General features: G+C 41.2%; 1 protein-coding gene and 4 non-coding genes across 5 annotated transcripts in view; 1 reads left to right on the forward strand and 4 right to left on the reverse strand.

Annotated features, from left to right (window-relative positions):
• Window positions 1–20,454, forward strand: part of LOC118940024 — a 1,007,326-nt gene that overhangs the window by 483,545 nt on the left and 503,327 nt on the right. The window lies entirely within an intron of this gene.
• LOC118940563 lies at window positions 9,937–10,043 on the reverse strand. Its single transcript, XR_005037151.1, has one exon. It is a non-coding gene; the product is annotated as a U6 spliceosomal RNA (small nuclear RNA).
• On the reverse strand, window positions 13,186–13,292 carry LOC118940564. Its single transcript, XR_005037152.1, has one exon. It is a non-coding gene; the product is annotated as a U6 spliceosomal RNA (small nuclear RNA).
• On the reverse strand, window positions 16,206–16,312 carry LOC118940565. The gene has a single exon (XR_005037153.1). It is a non-coding gene; the product is annotated as a U6 spliceosomal RNA (small nuclear RNA).
• Window positions 19,284–19,390, reverse strand: LOC118940567. The gene has a single exon (XR_005037155.1). It is a non-coding gene; the product is annotated as a U6 spliceosomal RNA (small nuclear RNA).

Consider the following 20,454-nt stretch of genomic DNA (forward strand, 5'->3'; position numbering starts at 1 on the left):
TGCATTACAACTTCTCTCTTTTCCCCCTCACTTTTCTCTCTTCCCTCTAACCTCATCTCTCTCCCTCCCTCCCATTTTCTCTTTTCCAATTTTTCTCTCCCTATTTCTTTTTCTCTTCTCTGTTATCTCTCTCTTCATTCCACTCCACTCTTTTCTCTTTACTCACTTTTCTCTCTCTACTTTTTCTTTCTATCGCTCTCCTTTCTCTCTCATTTTTCTCCCCTCTTTCTTTCTTTCTTTATCTCCCCTTTCTTTCTCTCTCTCTCTCTCTCTTTCTTTCTTTCTTTCTTTCTCTCTCTCTTTCTCCCTCTCTCTTCTTTCTCTCTCTCTTCTTTCTTTCTCTCTCTCTTTCTTTCTCCTCTTTCTCTCTCTTTCTTTCTCTTTCTTTCTCTCTCTCTTCTTTCTTTCTTTCTCTCTCCTCTTTCTTTCTCTCTCTTCTTTCTCTCACTCTCTTCTTTCTTTCTCTCTCTTTCTCTCTCTCTTTCTCCCTCTCTCTCCTCTTTCTTTCTTTCTTTCTCTCTTTCTTTCTTTCTCTTTCTTCCTCTATTCTTTCTCTCTCCTCTTTCTCTCTCTCTTTCTCCCTCTCTCTCCTCTTTCTTTCTTTCTTTCTCTCTTTCTTTCTTTCTCTTTCTTCCTCTATTCTTTCTCCCTCTCTCTTCTTTCTCTCTTTCTTTCTCTCTCTCTTATTTCTCTCTCTCTTTCTCTCTCTCTCCTTTCTCACTTATTTTTCTCTCCTTTCTCTCAAATTCATTTTTTTACTAATTCAAGCTGATTTATTGGTATGAAAAACATTGTGTCACTTTTGCCAAAGCAACAATGTGTACAATATACATTGTAATACAATTATAAAAAGATAACAAATAGTAATATAAAATGGTGGCAAATGAAATACAACATGAAATACAAAAATAACAAGGGAAGTCAGTAGTAGAAATATAATAAATAAAAATGGAAAATGAAACTAAAACTAACTTATAACTAAATAACTCATTTTCACCATTACATCAGTACTATCAGTATTACATCAGTACTACTACTACTACTACTACCACCACCATCATTACTACTACTATTACTACTACTACTACTACCACCACCATCATTACTACTACTACTACTACTACTACTACTACTACTATCATCATTACTACTACTATTACTACTACTACTACTACCACCACCATCATTACTACTACTACTACTACTACTATCATCATTACTACTACTACTATTACTACTACTACTATTACTACCAGTACTATTACTACTACTACTATTACTACTACTACTACTATTACTACTACAACCACCATCATCATGACTACTACTACTACTACCACCATCATTACTACTACTACTACTACTACCACCACCACCACCATCATTACTACTACTACTACTACTACTACTACTACTATCATCATTACTACTACTATTACTACTACTACTACTACCACCACCATCATTACTACTACTACTACTACTACTACTACTATCATCATTACTACTACTACTATTACTACTACTACTATTACTACCAGTACTATTACTACTACTACTACTACTACTATCATCATTACTACTACTACTATTGCTACTACTACTATTACTACTACTACTACTACTATTACTACTATTACTACTACTACTACTACTACTACCATCACCATCATTACTACTACTATTACTACTATTTCTACTACTACTACTACTATTACTACTACTATTACTACTACTACAACTACTACTACTACTATTACTACTACTACTACTACCATCACCATCATTACTACTACTATTACTACTACTACTACTACTACTACTACTACTACTATTACTACTACTACTATTACTACTACTACTATTACTACTACTATTACTACTACTACTACTACTACTACTACTACTATCATCATTACTACTACTACTACTATTACTACTACTACTACTACTATTACTACTACTACTATTACTACTACTACTATTACTACTACTACTATTACTACTACTACTACTACTACCATCACCATCATTACTACTACTATTACTACTACTACTACTACTACTACCATCACCATCATTACTACTACTATTACTACTACTACTACTACTACTGTAACGGATGTGAAACGGCTAGCTTAGTTAGCAGTGTGCGCTAAATAGCGTTTCAATCGGTGACGTGACTTGCTCTGAGACCTTGAAGTAGTAGTTCCCCTTGCTCTGCAAGGGCCGCGGCTTTTGTGGAGCGATGGGTAACGATGCTTCGTGGGTGTCAGTTGTTGATGTGTGCAGAAGGTCTCTGGTTCGCGCCCGGGTATGGGCGAGGGGACGGTCTAAACTTATACTGTTACACTACTATCATCATTACTACTACTACTACTACTATTACTACTACTACTACTATTACTACTACTACTACTACCATCATTACTACTACTATTACTACTACTACTATCATCATTACTACTACTACTACTATTACTACTACTACTACTACTACTACTACTACTACCATCACCGTCATTACTACTACTATTACTACTACTACTATCATCATTACTACTACTATTATTACTACTACTACCATCATTACTACTACTACTACTATTACTACTACTACTACTACTACTACTACTACTACCATCACCGTCATTACTACTACTATTACTACTACTACTATCATCATTACCGCTACTATTATTACTACTACTACTACTACTACTACTACTACTACTACCATCACCGTCATTACTACTACTATTACTACTACTACTATCATCATTACTACTACTATTATTACTACTACTACCATCATTACTACTACTACTACTATTACTACTACTACTATTACTACTACTACTACTACCATCACCGTCATTACTACTACTATTATTACTACTACTACTATTACTACTACTACCATCATTACTACTACTATTACTACTACTACTATCATCATTACTACTACTACTACTATTACTACTACTACTACTACTACTACTACTACTACCATCACCGTCATTACTACTACTATTACTACTACTACTATCATCATTACCGCTACTATTATTACTACTACTACTACTATTACTACTACTACTACTACCATCACCATCATTACTATTACTACTACTACTACTACTACTACTATTATTACTACTACTACTACTACTACTATTACTACTACTACTACTACTATTACTACTACTACTACTATTATTACTACTACTACTACTACTATTACTACTACTACTACTACTATTACTACTACTACTACTACTATCATCATTACTACTACTACTACTATCATCATTACTACTATTACTACTACTACTAATACTATTACTACTACTACTACTACTATCATCATTACTACTACGACTACTACTACTATCATCATTACTACTACTACTACTACTGCTATTACTACTACTACTACTACTATCATCATTACTACTATTACTACTACTACTACTACCATCATTACCACTACTACTACTACCACCATCATCATTACCACTACTACTACTACTACTACCACCACCACCATTACTACTACTACTCCTACCACCATCATTACTACTACTATTACTACTACCACCATCATTACTACTACTACTACTACCACCATCATTACTACTACTACTACTACTACCACCACCACCACCATTACTACTACTACTACTACCACCATCATTACTACTACTACTACCACCATCATTACTACTACTACTACTACCACCACCATTACTACTACTACTACTACTACTACCATCATTACTACTACTACTACCACCATCATTACTACTACTACTACTACCACCACCATTACTACTACTACTACTACCACCATCATTACTACCACTACTACTACCACCACCATTACTACTACTACCACCACCATCATTACTACTACTACTACTACCACCATCATTACTACTACTACTACTACTACTACCACCACCATCATCATTACTACTACTACCACCACCATCATCACTACTACTACTACTACCACCACCACCATCATCATCACTACTACTACTACTACTACTACTTCTACGACTACTACTACCACCATCATTACTACTACTACTACTACCATCATCATTACTACTACTACTACTACTACCACCACCATCATCATTACTACTACTACCACCACCACCATCACTACTACTACTACTACTACTACCACCACCACCATCATCATCACTACTACTACTACTACTTCTAGGACTACTACTACCACCATCACTACTACTACTACTACCATCATCATCACCTATGAGTATTTTTAGTTTTTGGAATGGAATAAATGTTGTAATTTCTGTGAATAAGGAATCTCTTGGTGAGGAACATTTATCACAGTAAAGGAGAAAGTGCATCTCCGTTTCTACCTCCCCTGTTGTGCAGTGACCACATCCTCTTTGAGTAGCCATGTCTTTTCATGTCTACTACTACTACTACTACTACCATGTCTGTTCATGTCTACTACTACTACTACTACTACCATGTATTTTCATGTCTACTACTACTACTACTACTACTACTACTACCATGTCTTTTCATGTCTACTACTACTACTACTACTACTACCACCATGTCTGTTCATGTCTACTACTACTACTACTACTACCATGTATTTTCATGTCTACTACTACTACTACTACTACTACTACCACCATGTCTGTTCATGTCTACTACTACTACTACTACTACTACCATGTCTGTTCATGTCTACTACTACTACTACTACTACTAGTACTACCATGTCTTTTCATGTCTACTACTACTACTACTACTACTACTACTACTACTACTACTACTACTACTACCATGTCTGTTCATGTCTACTACTACTACTACTACTACTAGTACTACCATGTCTTTTCATGTCTACTACTACTACTACTACTACTACTACCACCACCACCATGTCTTTTCATGTCTGCCGGTTTCTATGTCCATGTCTTTTCTGCGTTTTCATTACGAGTGGAAAGTGGACCAGTTCTGCCCTACATGCATTAGTTGATGTATTTCTCTGGATTTTCTGACAGAATTCTGCATGTGGGGCTTCAATTGGATGTTTGTCCCACATTTTAAAGTCCAGTTTATTGAGTGGCCCCCAAACCTCACTTCTGTAAAGAGCTATTGGTAGGATTACACTGTCAAATATTTGGGTCCAAATTCTAATTGGGATGTTGATTTAGAATAATTTCATTTTTATTGCATACAATGCTCTGCAGGCTTTTTCTTTGAGTGCATTCACTGCCACATTAAGGTTCTGTTGAAGACCTTCTTTGGTTTGTGATAGAATAACCAAATCCTCAGCATATAGCAGGTATTTTACCTCTGTGTTAAACAGTATGAGTCCTGGGGCTGCAGTCATCAGCGTATAGCAGGTATTTTACCTCTGTGTTAAACAGTATGAGTCCTGGGGCTGCAGTCATCAGCATATAGCAGGTATTTTACCTCTGTGTTAAACAGTATGAGTCCTGGGGCTGCAGTCATCAGCATATAGCAGGTATTTTACCTCTGTGTTAAACAGTATGAGTCCTGGGGCTGCAGTCATCAGCGTATAGCAGGTATTTTACCTCTGTGTTAAACAGTATGAGTCCTGGGGCTGCAGTCATCAGCATATAGCAGGTATTTTACCTCTGTGTTAAACAGTATGAGTCCTGGGGCTGCAGTCATCAGCGTATAGCAGGTATTTTACCTCTGTGTTAAACAGTATGAGTCCTGGGGCTGCAGTCATCAGCATATAGCAGGTATTTTACCTCTGTGTTAAACAGTATGAGTCCTGGGGCTGGAGAATGGTCCAACATGTCTGCTAATTCATTGATATATAAATGTTGGAAAGGTTTGGACTCAAACTGCAGCCTTGTCTCACACCTCGATTTTGTGAAAATAATTATGTTATTTTGTTTTAGATTTTTATTGCACACTTGTTTTCTGTGTACATACATTTTATTAAGTCATACACCTTACCACCAAGCCCACTTTAGAGAATTGTGTAGAATAGCCCTTCGTGCCAAATAGAATCAAATGCTTTTTTTAAAGGCAATAAAGCAAGCAAAGATTTTGCCCTCTTTTTTTTTTTGGTGGTGTAATGTCTGCTTCCAACTCACACCGTCAAACACATGGATCCCCTGAACGCAGCTCACTCTCCAGATCCCAATCACCTGAATTCTGATCACCTGTTCACACACCTGTATGTCATAATCACACACTATGTAGTTCAGTTCATTGTGAGGTATTATTTTTTTGTTGTTGTCCACATTCTATTCGGATCTCTGTTTATTTCCATATTAGTCCTCCCGTGTATCATAGTTTTTGGCCATCCTCACTAACATGTTACGTTTTTCTTCTGGTGAAAGAGAGGAGGACCAAAATGCAGCGTGGTTATTCATAAACATCTTTAATGAAAGATGAAAATACAAACAGTTTACAAAAACAATAAACGTGAAAAACCGAACCAGCTCTATCTGGTGCAACAAGCACAGAGACAGGAACAATCACCCACGAAATACCCAAAGAATATGGCTGCCTAAATATGGTTCCCAATCAGAGACAACGATAAACACCTGCCTCTGATTGAGAACCACTCTAGGCAACCATAGACTTTCCTAGACTACTATACTAAACACAATCCCATAAACTACAAAAACCCCAAGACAAAACAAACCACATAAATCACCCATGTCACACCCTGGCCTAACCAAAATAATAAAGAGAACACAGAATACTAAGACCAGGGTGTGACATAACAACGTTGTTTTGTCTATTCTCTGCCTGTACTGTTACCTGTCAGATTTCCTGTCATCCACCTCTTTCCTGATCTCCCAGACAACGTTACTAGCCTTTTCCCTGCCTGTACTGTTACCTTTTTGGATTCCCTGTGTATGACCTTCTGCCTGTCCCTGGACCGTGCTACCTGCCTCCTCCTGTGTATGACCTTCTGCCTGTCCCTGGACCATGCTACCTGCCTCCTCCAGTGTATGACCTTCTGCCTGTCCATGGGACCATGCTACCTGCCTCCTCCTGTGGTCCTTTACACCTGCTGCGCCCTGCGCTTGAAACCAGCACTTAGTCTCCCATCATACTCATTACAGGTGGACATGTTTATTAATTAGTCTGTGTAAGGTGTAAATATGGTCAGTAGTGCGATGGTGGGGGAGAAATCCAATGTGACATTTACTGAATTACATTTTTTTTCTTGAAGAAAGTATTGAATTCAAAATGCTATACACAACCTTTCCCAAGTTGTTGTTTTTGCAAATTCCCCTGTAATTATTGGGGTCTGATTTGTCTCCACTCTTGTGGACAGGGGAAAAGTTAATACCATATTGAACATTTTAAGCACAGCATTTTGCAACTCAGGTGTGCTGTTTTTCAGCATTTCATTTCTGATCTTATCTAGACCACAAGCCGCCTTTGATTTTATAGATTTGAGCTTTTCATTTAGTTCTTGTTGGGTTATTGGGTCATTTTTAATGGATTTTGGTTTGTTTTTAATGACTGATTCAAGGATGTTACATTTTTCTTGAATTTCTAATTGGTTCTGTTGTCTTTTTGTAAAGATTATCAAAATACGTTTTCCAAATTCCTTCATCTTGTACGGCTAATTCTTGTCGAGCTTAAATTGTTCGTGTTTCAGAGCTGATTTTGTTCAACTGCGTTTTCAATTTCGTCGAGTGTCTTGTTGGTATAATTCAATCTCTTGCGTTTCAGTGTATGTTTCTACAGATTCAGAGTTTCAAAGTATTCATAGCGTAGCTCTGGGTTGTTTTGCTGCTTATGCTTTTCATTTGACATTTGTCTTAGGTGTTTTCTAATTGTTTTACATTCATTGGCAAACCATTTTTCAGAAACATTTAGTTTTTTGTTTCTGATGTTGCATTTCTTTGGTTTTCTCAAATTTGCTTCTGATGCTGCTTTTTGGAATCTGCAGTGGATGTTTTGAGTAGCTGAATGGACACCTTCTTTATTGTTTTGGTATTGTGAGTTATTGAAGAACTGTGTAGAGTTCAATGTTTCAATGAATCTCTGCACTGTTTTGAGCCCATCTGTACGATTGGTTTATGTTGTAGAGTTTATTGGGCTGTTTTTTTGAATGACTATTGCCGGTTAATTTCTTCAGAAACACGTTGATCTGACAAGTGTCTGTGGTCTGACAGTGAATGCACTAATGGAGGAGGGGTCGATGTCACTGATGGCATAATCGACTACACTTGTCCCAAGAGCTGAGCAGTAAGTGAAGGGACCTAAAGAGTCCCCTCTGATTCTACCATTAAGCATGTACAGGCCTAAGGCTCGACAGATGCACTAACTCCTTCCCATTTTTGTTCAGTATTTGGTCAGGACTGTTTCTATTTATAAGAGGGCTACTGTACAAGGAGGGGTGTCCAACTATGTGGTGGTTACCTCCCTCATCAGTGTAGTCAGGCTCAGAACCTGTCCTCGCATTGAAATCTCACTTCTGCCTGAAATGTAATGATTTCTGCCTGGAGATTGTCAAAAAACTGGTCATCATCATATGGTGAATCTGAAGGAGGAGCAGAAGCTGCACATATGTACACATCATTGTCACAAGAGATTGTACCTTTGTTAAGTTTGAGCCAAATGTGAATGGTACCTTTTTTCATTTCATTCAGTGCTGCTTAAGCCGAATGATGATTCCACCCGGCCCCGTTTAAACCTGTTTATGTTTGATTGATGGTAGTAAACTTTCTCTATAGCCTGAGGGACACTGAGTATCTATGTCTCCACAACACCGTGTTTCCAGTAGGATTATGATGTCCTCCTGTCCCTTGATGTTTTTAATCCATTCTGGATTTGTTGTTTTATAACCAAAATGTGAAGAGAATAGGCCCTGGATATTCCAAGAGCTGATAGTTAATGATCTCATTTATAATAAGTGATATTCACTGGTTTAAGTGATATTCACAGTACATTGAAAATAAATCCAAAATAGTAATATATATATGTATATATATATACCATTACATATAATTATTATTATAATACCAGTGCCAATAAAATATAGAATAGTTGTAAACAAATGAATAAGAATGGAATAAGATTTGTACTTATTTTTGTGTGCAATGCAATCTGCAACCCTGTGTGTGATTTAAAGGGTCTGTCTAGCCCAGTAGTCTGCATATTAGATGCAGTAGTTGGCACACCTCTCTTCTCTGATTGTTCTAGGTGTCTTTTGCCAGAGGTTACCTCAGCATATATAGGCTGATGATCTGAATGATGTATGGTGTGGACTGCATCATGTGGTGTACTTCTCTGAAGGACAGAGTTCTGCCTGATCCTAGAGTGGTGGTCTGTGCTGTGTTGTTGTTTTTTTTTTTATTTTTTATTTTTTTACCTTTATTTAACCAGGCAAGTCAGTTAAGAACAAATTCTTATTTTCAATGACGGCCTGGGAACAGTGGGTTAACTGCCTGTTCAGGGGCAGAACGACAGATTTGTACCTTGTCAGCTCGGGGGTTTGAACTCGCAACCTTCCGGTTACTAGTCCAACGCTCTAACCACTAGGCTACCCTGCCGCCCCTGTTGTGATGGGTCTGGTCCAGTAGGGCTGTGTTGTGATGGGTCTGGTCCAGTAGGGCTGTGTTGTGATGGGTCTGGTCCAGTAGAGCTGTGTTGTGATGGGCCGGGTCCAGTAGAGCTGTGTTGTGATGGGTCTGGTCCAGTAGAGCTGTGTTGTGATGGGTCTGGTCCAGTAGAGCTGTGTTGTGATGGGTCTGGTCACCAGTAGATAACACCAATGGATGCAATAGCGCTATGTGGCCACCAGATGGAGGTATTGGAACAACATTAACATGAAGTCACTGCCATTATGGCACCATTTCCAATGGGATTTAAAACATTTTCTTATGGGTAATACTAGGAGGAAGATGGATGTATAGGGGTAAAAGGGGTAAAAATAAGGAACGCTTCACGAATTTGCGTGTCATCCTTGCGCAGGGGCCATGCTAATCTTCTCTGTATCGTTCCAATTTTAGTATATGTGCTGCCGAAGCGAGCACAATACAGACATAGGAGAGGCCCTCATATATAGAGCACAACCCCCCTGACGTTTCGGATCATGGTTGGGGTCAAACAGACCTTCAGAGGCTCAAAAACCACCCATAGAAGGTTCCCACAGGATATTGTATAGACATGAAACTGGTAGGGATAATAATGGCTACCTTGTGTGTTGTAATGTTCTAACCTCTGCCTCGGAGTTGCAACGTATGCTGGGTGATATGCGAGTACACTGTCCCGTCTAGGACGTTGATAGGGTAGAACATAATGACGTAACAAAAGCCCTCGCACGAAACCCCACCCACTCACTGAAACCCGACACCCTCTGGGGCTGCATTCACTAAAGGTCCTCATGCATAGACGTAGCAGGAAATGTTGTGAAGCCAACGCCAAAAATACCCTAACATGGGGCTTTTAAAATTGTGTACCTTACGTGAAAATGTGCTATTTGGTAAGAAAGAAAGTGATTAGTGATCAACTGTAAAAACTGCTGTTTTGTGACATTTTGACTTTAGTTATAGATGTAGAGACATTTAATTGATTATTATAAGGAATGATTCTAGACTCAAATGTAGTGTAATACACTTTTGGACTCCTCCCCCTGCTGTTGTAGTTGCTCTTCCCCTGGTCTTTGTTCCCCACCCTTCCCCCACTCTCTGTTCCCCACCCTTCCCCCACTCTCTGTTCCCCACCCTTCCCCCGCTCTCTGTTCCCCACCCTTCCCCCGCTCTCTGTTCCCCACCCTTCCCCCGCTCTCTGCAACCTGGCCCGGCCAAAGATACTCATAACTAACTCCCCATTTAGTAGCGAGAGAAGCAGAATAGAGCAACACAGAAGAGTAGTAGAGACAGAGAGAGGAGAGAGAATAGAGCAACACAGAAGAGTAGTAGAGACAGAGAGAGGAGAGAGAATAGAGCAACACAGAAGAGTAGTAGAGACAGAGAGAGGAGAGAGAATAGAGCAACACAGAAGAGTAGTAGAGACAGTGAGAGGAGAGAGAACTAGAGAAACAAGGAAATGATAAAGAGAACGACAGAGAACTAGAGATTCATATGTGGCCTGGCTGTGGTTGGAAGGTGACTGTTTCAACGTTCATGTTGACACATTGCCAGTGTGGTTCAATAAGAGTTTTTAAAACTGGTGGTGGGGGGAGAAAGAGACAGAAGGGGGAGAGGGAGAATGAGAAAAGAGGAGGGAGAGAAAATGGGGAGACAAAAAGAGAAAGAAAGGGAGAGTGAGAGACAAAGGGAGGGAAAGAAAAAGGGGAGTGGGTGAGAAAAAGGGGGAGAATGATGAGAGAAAAGGGAGAGGAGAAAGAGATAAAGAGGGAGAGAAAGTGTGACAGAGAAAGAGAGAGAAGGGGGATGTCATTGGATTGGCTGACTGTTTATTTTATTTTTTATTTCACCTTTATTTAACCAGGGAGGCTAGTTGAGAACAAGTTCTCATTTACAACTGCGACCTGGCCAAGATAAAGCATAGCAGTGTGAACAGACAACAACACAGAGTTACACAGAGTAAACCAATAAACAAGTCAATAACACAGTAGAAAAAAAGAGTCTATATACATTGTGTGCAAAAGGCATGAGGAGGTAGGCGAATAATTACAATTTTGCTAATTAACACTGGAGTGATAAATGATCTAGATGGTCATGTGCAGGTAGAGATACTGGTGTGCAAAAGAGCAGAAAAGTAAATAAATAAAAACAGTATTGGGATGATGTAGGTAAATTGGGTGGGCTATTTACCAATGGACTATGTACAGCTGCAGCGATCGGTTAGCTGCTCAGATAGCAGATGTTTAAAGTTGGTGAGGGAGATAAAAGTCTCCAACTTCAGCGATTTTTGCAATTCGTTCCAGTCACAGGCAGCAGAGAACTGGAAGGAAAGGCGGCCAAATGAGGTGTTGGCTTTAGGGATGATCAGTGCGATACACCTGCTGGAGCGCGTGCTACGGGTGGGTGTTGCCATCGTGACCAGTGAACTGAGATAAGGCGGAGCTTTACCTAGCATGGACTTGTAGATGACCTGGAGCCAGTGGGTCTGGCGACTAATATGTAGCGAGGGCCAGCCGACTAGAGCATACAAGTCGCAGTGGTGGGTGGTATAAGGTGCTTTAGTAACAAAACGGATGGCACTGTGATAAACTGCATCCAGTTTGCTGAGTAGAGTATTGGAAGCTATTTTGTAGATGACATCGCCGAAGTCAAGGATCGGTAGGATAGTCAGTTTTACTAGGGTAAGTTTGGCGGCGTGAGTGAAGGAGGCTTTGTTGCGGAATAGAAAGCCGACTCTAGATTTGATTTTAGATTAGAGATGTTTGATATGAGTCTGGAAGGAGAGTTTACAGTCTAGCCAGACACCTAGGTACTTATAGATGTCCACATATTCTAGGTCGGAACCATCCAGGGTGGTGATGCTAGTCGGGCGTGCGGGTGCAGGCAGCGAACGGTTGAAAAGCATGCATTTGGTTTTACTAGCGTTTAAGAGCAGTTGGAGGCCACGGAAGGAGTGTTGTATGGCATTGAAGCTCGTTTGGAGGTTAGATAGCACAGTGTCCAAGGAAGGGCCAGAAGTATACAGAATGGTGTCGTTTGCGTAGAGGTGGATTAGGGAATCGCCCGCAGCAAGAGCAACATCATTGATATATACAGAGAAAAGAGTCGGCCCGAGAATTGAACCCTGTGGCACCCCCATAGAGACTGCCAGAGGACCGGACAACATGCCCTCCGATTTGACACAAATCTGGTTAGCTTCTGGAGGTTCTTGAATGTGTTCTAAAATTAAAAATAATAGCGATACCGTATCACATTGGGTGAGGCAGGTTACCGGAAGGTATAATCGAATTAAAAATCAAAAAGAGATCGAAAATAAAATTTAAATATATATACAAAAAATACGAAAAATACAAAAGTACACGAGACACGAACAAAACACGTCTTCACTGCTACGCCATCTTGGGAAATTATCACTGTTAGCGCTATTGCATCCATTGGTGATATCACTATGTGGCCACCAGATGGAGGTATTGGAACAACATTAACATGAAGTCACTGCCATTATGGCACCATTTCCAATGGGATTTAAAACATTTTCTTATGGGTAATACTAGGAGGAAGATGGATGTATAGGGGTAAAAGGGGTAAAAATAAGGAACGCTTCACGAATTTGCGTGTCATCCTTGCGCAGGGGCCATGCTAATCTTCTCTGTATCGTTCCAATTTTAGTATATGTGCTGCCGAAGCGAGCACAATACAGACATAGGAGAGGCCCTCATATATAGAGCACAACCCCCCTGACGTTTCGGATCATGGTTGGGGTCAAACAGACCTTCAGAGGCTCAAAAACCACCCATAGAAGGTTCCCACAGGATATTGTATAGACATGAAACTGGTAGGGATAATAATGGCTACCTTGTGTGTTGTAATGTTCTAGCCTCTGCCTCAGAGTTGCAACGTATGCTGGGTGATATGCGAGTACACTGTCCCGTCTAGGACGTTGATAGGGTAGAACATAATGACGTAACAAAAGCCCTCGCACAAAACCCCACCCACTCACTGAAACCCGACACGCTCTGGGGCTGCATTCACTAAAGGTCCTCATGCATAGACGTAGCAGGAAATGTGGGGCTTTTAAAATCGTGTACCTTGCGTGAAAATGTGATAATTGGTAAGAAAGAAAGTGATCAGTGATCAATTGTAAAAACTGCTGTTTTGTGACATTTTGACTTTAGTTATAGATGTAGAGACATTTAATTGATTATTATAAGGAATGATTCTAGACTAAAATGTAGTGTAATAAGCTTTTGGACTCCTCCCCCTGCTGTTGTAGTTGCTCTTCCCCTGGTCTTTGTTCCCCACCCTTCCCCCGCTCTATGTTCGCCACCCTTCCCCCGCTCTCTGTTCCCCACCCTTCCCCCGCTCTCTGCAACATGGCCCGGCCAAAGATACTTAAAACCAACTCCCCATTTAGTAGCGAGAGAAGCAGAATAGAGCAACACAGAAGAGTAGTAGAGACAGAGAGAGGAGAGAGAATAGAGCAACACAGAAGAGTAGTAGAGACAGAGAGAGGAGAGAGAACTAGAGAAACAAGGAAATGATAAAGAGAACGACAGAGAACTAGAGATTCATATGTGGCCTGGCTGTGGTTGGAAGGTGACTGTTTCAACGTTCATGTTGACACATTGCCAGTGTGGTTCAATAAGAGTTTTTAAAACTGGTGGTGGGGGGAGAAAGAGACAGAAGGGGGAGAGGGAGAATGAGAAAAGAGGAGGGAGAGAAAATGGGGAGACAAAAAGAGAAAGAAAGGGAGAGTGAGAGACAAAGGGAGGGAAAGAAAAAGGGGAGTGGGTGAGAAAAAGGGGGAGAATGATGAGAGAAGGGGGATGTCATTGGATTGGCTGACTGTTTATTTTATTTTTTATTTCACCTTTATTTAACCAGGGAGGCTAGTTGAGAACAAGTTCTCATTTACAACTGCGACCTGGCCAAGATAAAGCATAGCAGTGTGAACAGACAACAACACAGAGTTACACAGAGTAAACCAATAAACAAGTCAATAACACAGTAGAAAAAAAGAGTCTATATACATTGTGTGCAAAAGGCATGAGGAGGTAGGCGAATAATTACAATTTTGCTAATTAACACTGGAGTGATAAATGATCTAGATGGTCATGTGCAGGTAGAGATACTGGTGTGCAAAAGAGCAGAAAAGTAAATAAATAAAAACAGTATTGGGATGATGTAGGTAAATTGGGTGGGCTATTTACCAATGGACTATGTACAGCTGCAGCGATCGGTTAGCTGCTCAGATAGCAGATGTTTAAAGTTGGTGAGGGAGATAAAAGTCTCCAACTTCAGCGATTTTTGCAATTCGTTCCAGTCACAGGCAGCAGAGAACTGGAAGGAAAGGCGGCCAAATGAGGTGTTGGCTTTAGGGATGATCAGTGCGATACACCTGCTGGAGCGCGTGCTACGGGTGGGTGTTGCCATCGTGACCAGTGAACTGAGATAAGGCGGAGCTTTACCTAGCATGGACTTGTAGATGACCTGGAGCCAGTGGGTCTGGCGACTAATATGTAGCGAGGGCCAGCCGACTAGAGCATACAAGTCGCAGTGGTGGGTGGTATAAGGTGCTTTAGTAACAAAACGGATGGCACTGTGATAAACTGCATCCAGTTTGCTGAGTAGAGTATTGGAAGCTATTTTGTAGATGACATCGCCGAAGTCAAGGATCGGTAGGATAGTCAGTTTTACTAGGGTAAGTTTGGCGGCGTGAGTGAAGGAGGCTTTGTTGCGGAATAGAAAGCCGACTCTAGATTTGATTTTAGATTAGAGATGTTTGATATGAGTCTGGAAGGAGAGTTTACAGTCTAGCCAGACACCTAGGTACTTATAGATGTCCACATATTCTAGGTCGGAACCATCCAGGGTGGTGATGCTAGTCGGGCGTGCGGGTGCAGGCAGCGAACGGTTGAAAAGCATGCATTTGGTTTTACTAGCGTTTAAGAGCAGTTGGAGGCCACGGAAGGAGTGTTGTATGGCATTGAAGCTCGTTTGGAGGTTAGATAGCACAGTGTCCAAGGAAGGGCCAGAAGTATACAGAATGGTGTCGTTTGCGTAGAGGTGGATTAGGGAATCGCCCGCAGCAAGAGCAACATCATTGATATATACAGAGAAAAGAGTCGGCCCGAGAATTGAACCCTGTGGCACCCCCATAGAGACTGCCAGAGGACCGGACAACATGCCCTCCGATTTGACACAAATCTGGTTAGCTTCTGGAGGTTCTTGAATGTGTTCTAAAATTAAAAATAATAGCGATACCGTATCACATTGGGTGAGGCAGGTTACCGGAAGGTATAATCGAATTAAAAATCAAAAAGAGATCGAAAATAAAATTTAAATATATATACAAAAAATACGAAAAATACAAAAGTACACGAGACACGAACAAAACACGTCTTCACTGCTACGCCATCTTGGGAAATTATCACTGTTAGCGCTATTGCATCCATTGGTGATATCACTATGTGGCCACCAGATGGAGGTATTGGAACAACATTAACATGAAGTCACTGCCATTATGGCACCATTTCCAATGGGATTTAAAACATTTTCTTATGGGTAATACTAGGAGGAAGATGGATGTATAGGGGTAAAAGGGGTAAAAATAAGGAACGCTTCACGAATTTGCGTGTCATCCTTGCGCAGGGGCCATGCTAATCTTCTCTGTATCGTTCCAATTTTAGTATATGTGCTGCCGAAGCGAGCACAATACAGACATAGGAGAGGCCCTCATATATAGAGCACAACCCCCCTGACGTTTCGGATCATGGTTGGGGTCAAACAGACCTTCAGAGGCTCAAAAACCACCCATAGAAGGTTCCCACAGGATATTGTATAGACATGAAACTGGTAGGGATAATAATGGCTACCTTGTGTGTTGTAATGTTCTAGCCTCTGCCTCAGAGTTGCAACGTATGCTGGGTGATATGCGAGTACACTGTCCCGTCTAGGACGTTGATAGGGTAGAACATAATGACGTAACAAAAGCCCTCGCACAAAACCCCACCCACTCACTGAAACCCGACACGCTCTGGGGCTGCATTCACTAAAGGTCCTCATGCATAGACGTAGCAGGAAATGTGGGGCTTTTAAAATCGTGTACCTTGCGTGAAAATGTGATAATTGGTAAGAAAGAAAGTGATCAGTGATCAATTGTAAAAACTGCTGTTTTGTGACATTTTGACTTTAGTTATAGATGTAGAGACATTTAATTGATTATTATAAGGAATGATTCTAGACTAAAATGTAGTGTAATAAGCTTTTGGACTCCTCCCCCTGCTGTTGTAGTTGCTCTTCCCCTGGTCTTTGTTCCCCACCCTTCCCCCGCTCTATGTTCGCCACCCTTCCCCCGCTCTCTGTTCCCCACCCTTCCCCCGCTCTCTGCAACATGGCCCGGCCAAAGATACTTAAAACCAACTCCCCATTTAGTAGCGAGAGAAGCAGAATAGAGCAACACAGAAGAGTAGTAGAGACAGAGAGAGGAGAGAGAATAGAGCAACACAGAAGAGTAGTAGAGACAGAGAGAGGAGAGAGAACTAGAGAAACAAGGAAATGATAAAGAGAACGACAGAGAACTAGAGATTCATATGTGGCCTGGCTGTGGTTGGAAGGTGACTGTTTCAACGTTCATGTTGACACATTGCCAGTGTGGTTCAATAAGAGTTTTTAAAACTGGTGGTGGGGGGAGAAAGAGACAGAAGGGGGAGAGGGAGAATGAGAAAAGAGGAGGGAGAGAAAATGGGGAGACAAAAAGAGAAAGAAAGGGAGAGTGAGAGACAAAGGGAGGGAAAGAAAAAGGGGAGTGGGTGAGAAAAAGGGGGAGAATGATGAGAGAAAAGGGAGAGGAGAAAGAGATAAAGAGGGAGAGAAAGTGTGACAGAGAAAGAGAGAGAAGGGGGATGTCATTGGATTGGCTGACTGTTTATTTTATTTTTTATTTCACCTTTATTTAACCAGGGAGGCTAGTTGAGAACAAGTTCTCATTTACAACTGCGACCTGGCCAAGATAAAGCATAGCAGTGTGAACAGACAACAACACAGAGTTACACAGAGTAAACCAATAAACAAGTCAATAACACAGTAGAAAAAAAGAGTCTATATACATTGTGTGCAAAAGGCATGAGGAGGTAGGCGAATAATTACAATTTTGCTAATTAACACTGGAGTGATAAATGATCTAGATGGTCATGTGCAGGTAGAGATACTGGTGTGCAAAAGAGCAGAAAAGTAAATAAATAAAAACAGTATTGGGATGATGTAGGTAAATTGGGTGGGCTATTTACCAATGGACTATGTACAGCTGCAGCGATCGGTTAGCTGCTCAGATAGCAGATGTTTAAAGTTGGTGAGGGAGATAAAAGTCTCCAACTTCAGCGATTTTTGCAATTCGTTCCAGTCACAGGCAGCAGAGAACTGGAAGGAAAGGCGGCCAAATGAGGTGTTGGCTTTAGGGATGATCAGTGCGATACACCTGCTGGAGCGCGTGCTACGGGTGGGTGTTGCCATCGTGACCAGTGAACTGAGATAAGGCGGAGCTTTACCTAGCATGGACTTGTAGATGACCTGGAGCCAGTGGGTCTGGCGACTAATATGTAGCGAGGGCCAGCCGACTAGAGCATACAAGTCGCAGTGGTGGGTGGTATAAGGTGCTTTAGTAACAAAACGGATGGCACTGTGATAAACTGCATCCAGTTTGCTGAGTAGAGTATTGGAAGCTATTTTGTAGATGACATCGCCGAAGTCAAGGATCGGTAGGATAGTCAGTTTTACTAGGGTAAGTTTGGCGGCGTGAGTGAAGGAGGCTTTGTTGCGGAATAGAAAGCCGACTCTAGATTTGATTTTAGATTAGAGATGTTTGATATGAGTCTGGAAGGAGAGTTTACAGTCTAGCCAGACACCTAGGTACTTATAGATGTCCACATATTCTAGGTCGGAACCATCCAGGGTGGTGATGCTAGTCGGGCGTGCGGGTGCAGGCAGCGAACGGTTGAAAAGCATGCATTTGGTTTTACTAGCGTTTAAGAGCAGTTGGAGGCCACGGAAGGAGTGTTGTATGGCATTGAAGCTCGTTTGGAGGTTAGATAGCACAGTGTCCAAGGAAGGGCCAGAAGTATACAGAATGGTGTCGTTTGCGTAGAGGTGGATTAGGGAATCGCCCGCAGCAAGAGCAACATCATTGATATATACAGAGAAAAGAGTCGGCCCGAGAATTGAACCCTGTGGCACCCCCATAGAGACTGCCAGAGGACCGGACAACATGCCCTCCGATTTGACACAAATCTGGTTAGCTTCTGGAGGTTCTTGAATGTGTTCTAAAATTAAAAATAATAGCGATACCGTATCACATTGGGTGAGGCAGGTTACCGGAAGGTATAATCGAATTAAAAATCAAAAAGAGATCGAAAATAAAATTTAAATATATATACAAAAAATACGAAAAATACAAAAGTACACGAGACACGAACAAAACACGTCTTCACTGCTACGCCATCTTGGGAAATTATCACTGTTAGCGCTATTGCATCCATTGGTGATATCACTATGTGGCCACCAGATGGAGGTATTGGAACAACATTAACATGAAGTCACTGCCATTATGGCACCATTTCCAATGGGATTTAAAACATTTTCTTATGGGTAATACTAGGAGGAAGATGGATGTATAGGGGTAAAAGGGGTAAAAATAAGGAACGCTTCACGAATTTGCGTGTCATCCTTGCGCAGGGGCCATGCTAATCTTCTCTGTATCGTTCCAATTTTAGTATATGTGCTGCCGAAGCGAGCACAATACAGACATAGGAGAGGCCCTCATATATAGAGCACAACCCCCCTGACGTTTCGGATCATGGTTGGGGTCAAACAGACCTTCAGAGGCTCAAAAACCACCCATAGAAGGTTCCCACAGGATATTGTATAGACATGAAACTGGTAGGGATAATAATGGCTACCTTGTGTGTTGTAATGTTCTAGCCTCTGCCTCAGAGTTGCAACGTATGCTGGGTGATATGCGAGTACACTGTCCCGTCTAGGACGTTGATAGGGTAGAACATAATGACGTAACAAAAGCCCTCGCACAAAACCCCACCCACTCACTGAAACCCGACACGCTCTGGGGCTGCATTCACTAAAGGTCCTCATGCATAGACGTAGCAGGAAATGTGGGGCTTTTAAAATCGTGTACCTTGCGTGAAAATGTGATAATTGGTAAGAAAGAAAGTGATCAGTGATCAATTGTAAAAACTGCTGTTTTGTGACATTTTGACTTTAGTTATAGATGTAGAGACATTTAATTGATTATTATAAGGAATGATTCTAGACTAAAATGTAGTGTAATAAGCTTTTGGACTCCTCCCCCTGCTGTTGTAGTTGCTCTTCCCCTGGTCTTTGTTCCCCACCCTTCCCCCGCTCTATGTTCGCCACCCTTCCCCCGCTCTCTGTTCCCCACCCTTCCCCCGCTCTCTGCAACATGGCCCGGCCAAAGATACTTAAAACCAACTCCCCATTTAGTAGCGAGAGAAGCAGAATAGAGCAACACAGAAGAGTAGTAGAGACAGAGAGAGGAGAGAGAATAGAGCAACACAGAAGAGTAGTAGAGACAGAGAGAGGAGAGAGAACTAGAGAAACAAGGAAATGATAAAGAGAACGACAGAGAACTAGAGATTCATATGTGGCCTGGCTGTGGTTGGAAGGTGACTGTTTCAACGTTCATGTTGACACATTGCCAGTGTGGTTCAATAAGAGTTTTTAAAACTGGTGGTGGGGGGAGAAAGAGACAGAAGGGGGAGAGGGAGAATGAGAAAAGAGGAGGGAGAGAAAATGGGGAGACAAAAAGAGAAAGAAAGGGAGAGTG

Source organism: Oncorhynchus mykiss, chromosome 17, assembly GCF_013265735.2.
Source record: "Oncorhynchus mykiss isolate Arlee chromosome 17, USDA_OmykA_1.1, whole genome shotgun sequence".
Classification (NCBI taxonomy): Eukaryota; Metazoa; Chordata; class Actinopteri; order Salmoniformes; family Salmonidae; genus Oncorhynchus; species Oncorhynchus mykiss.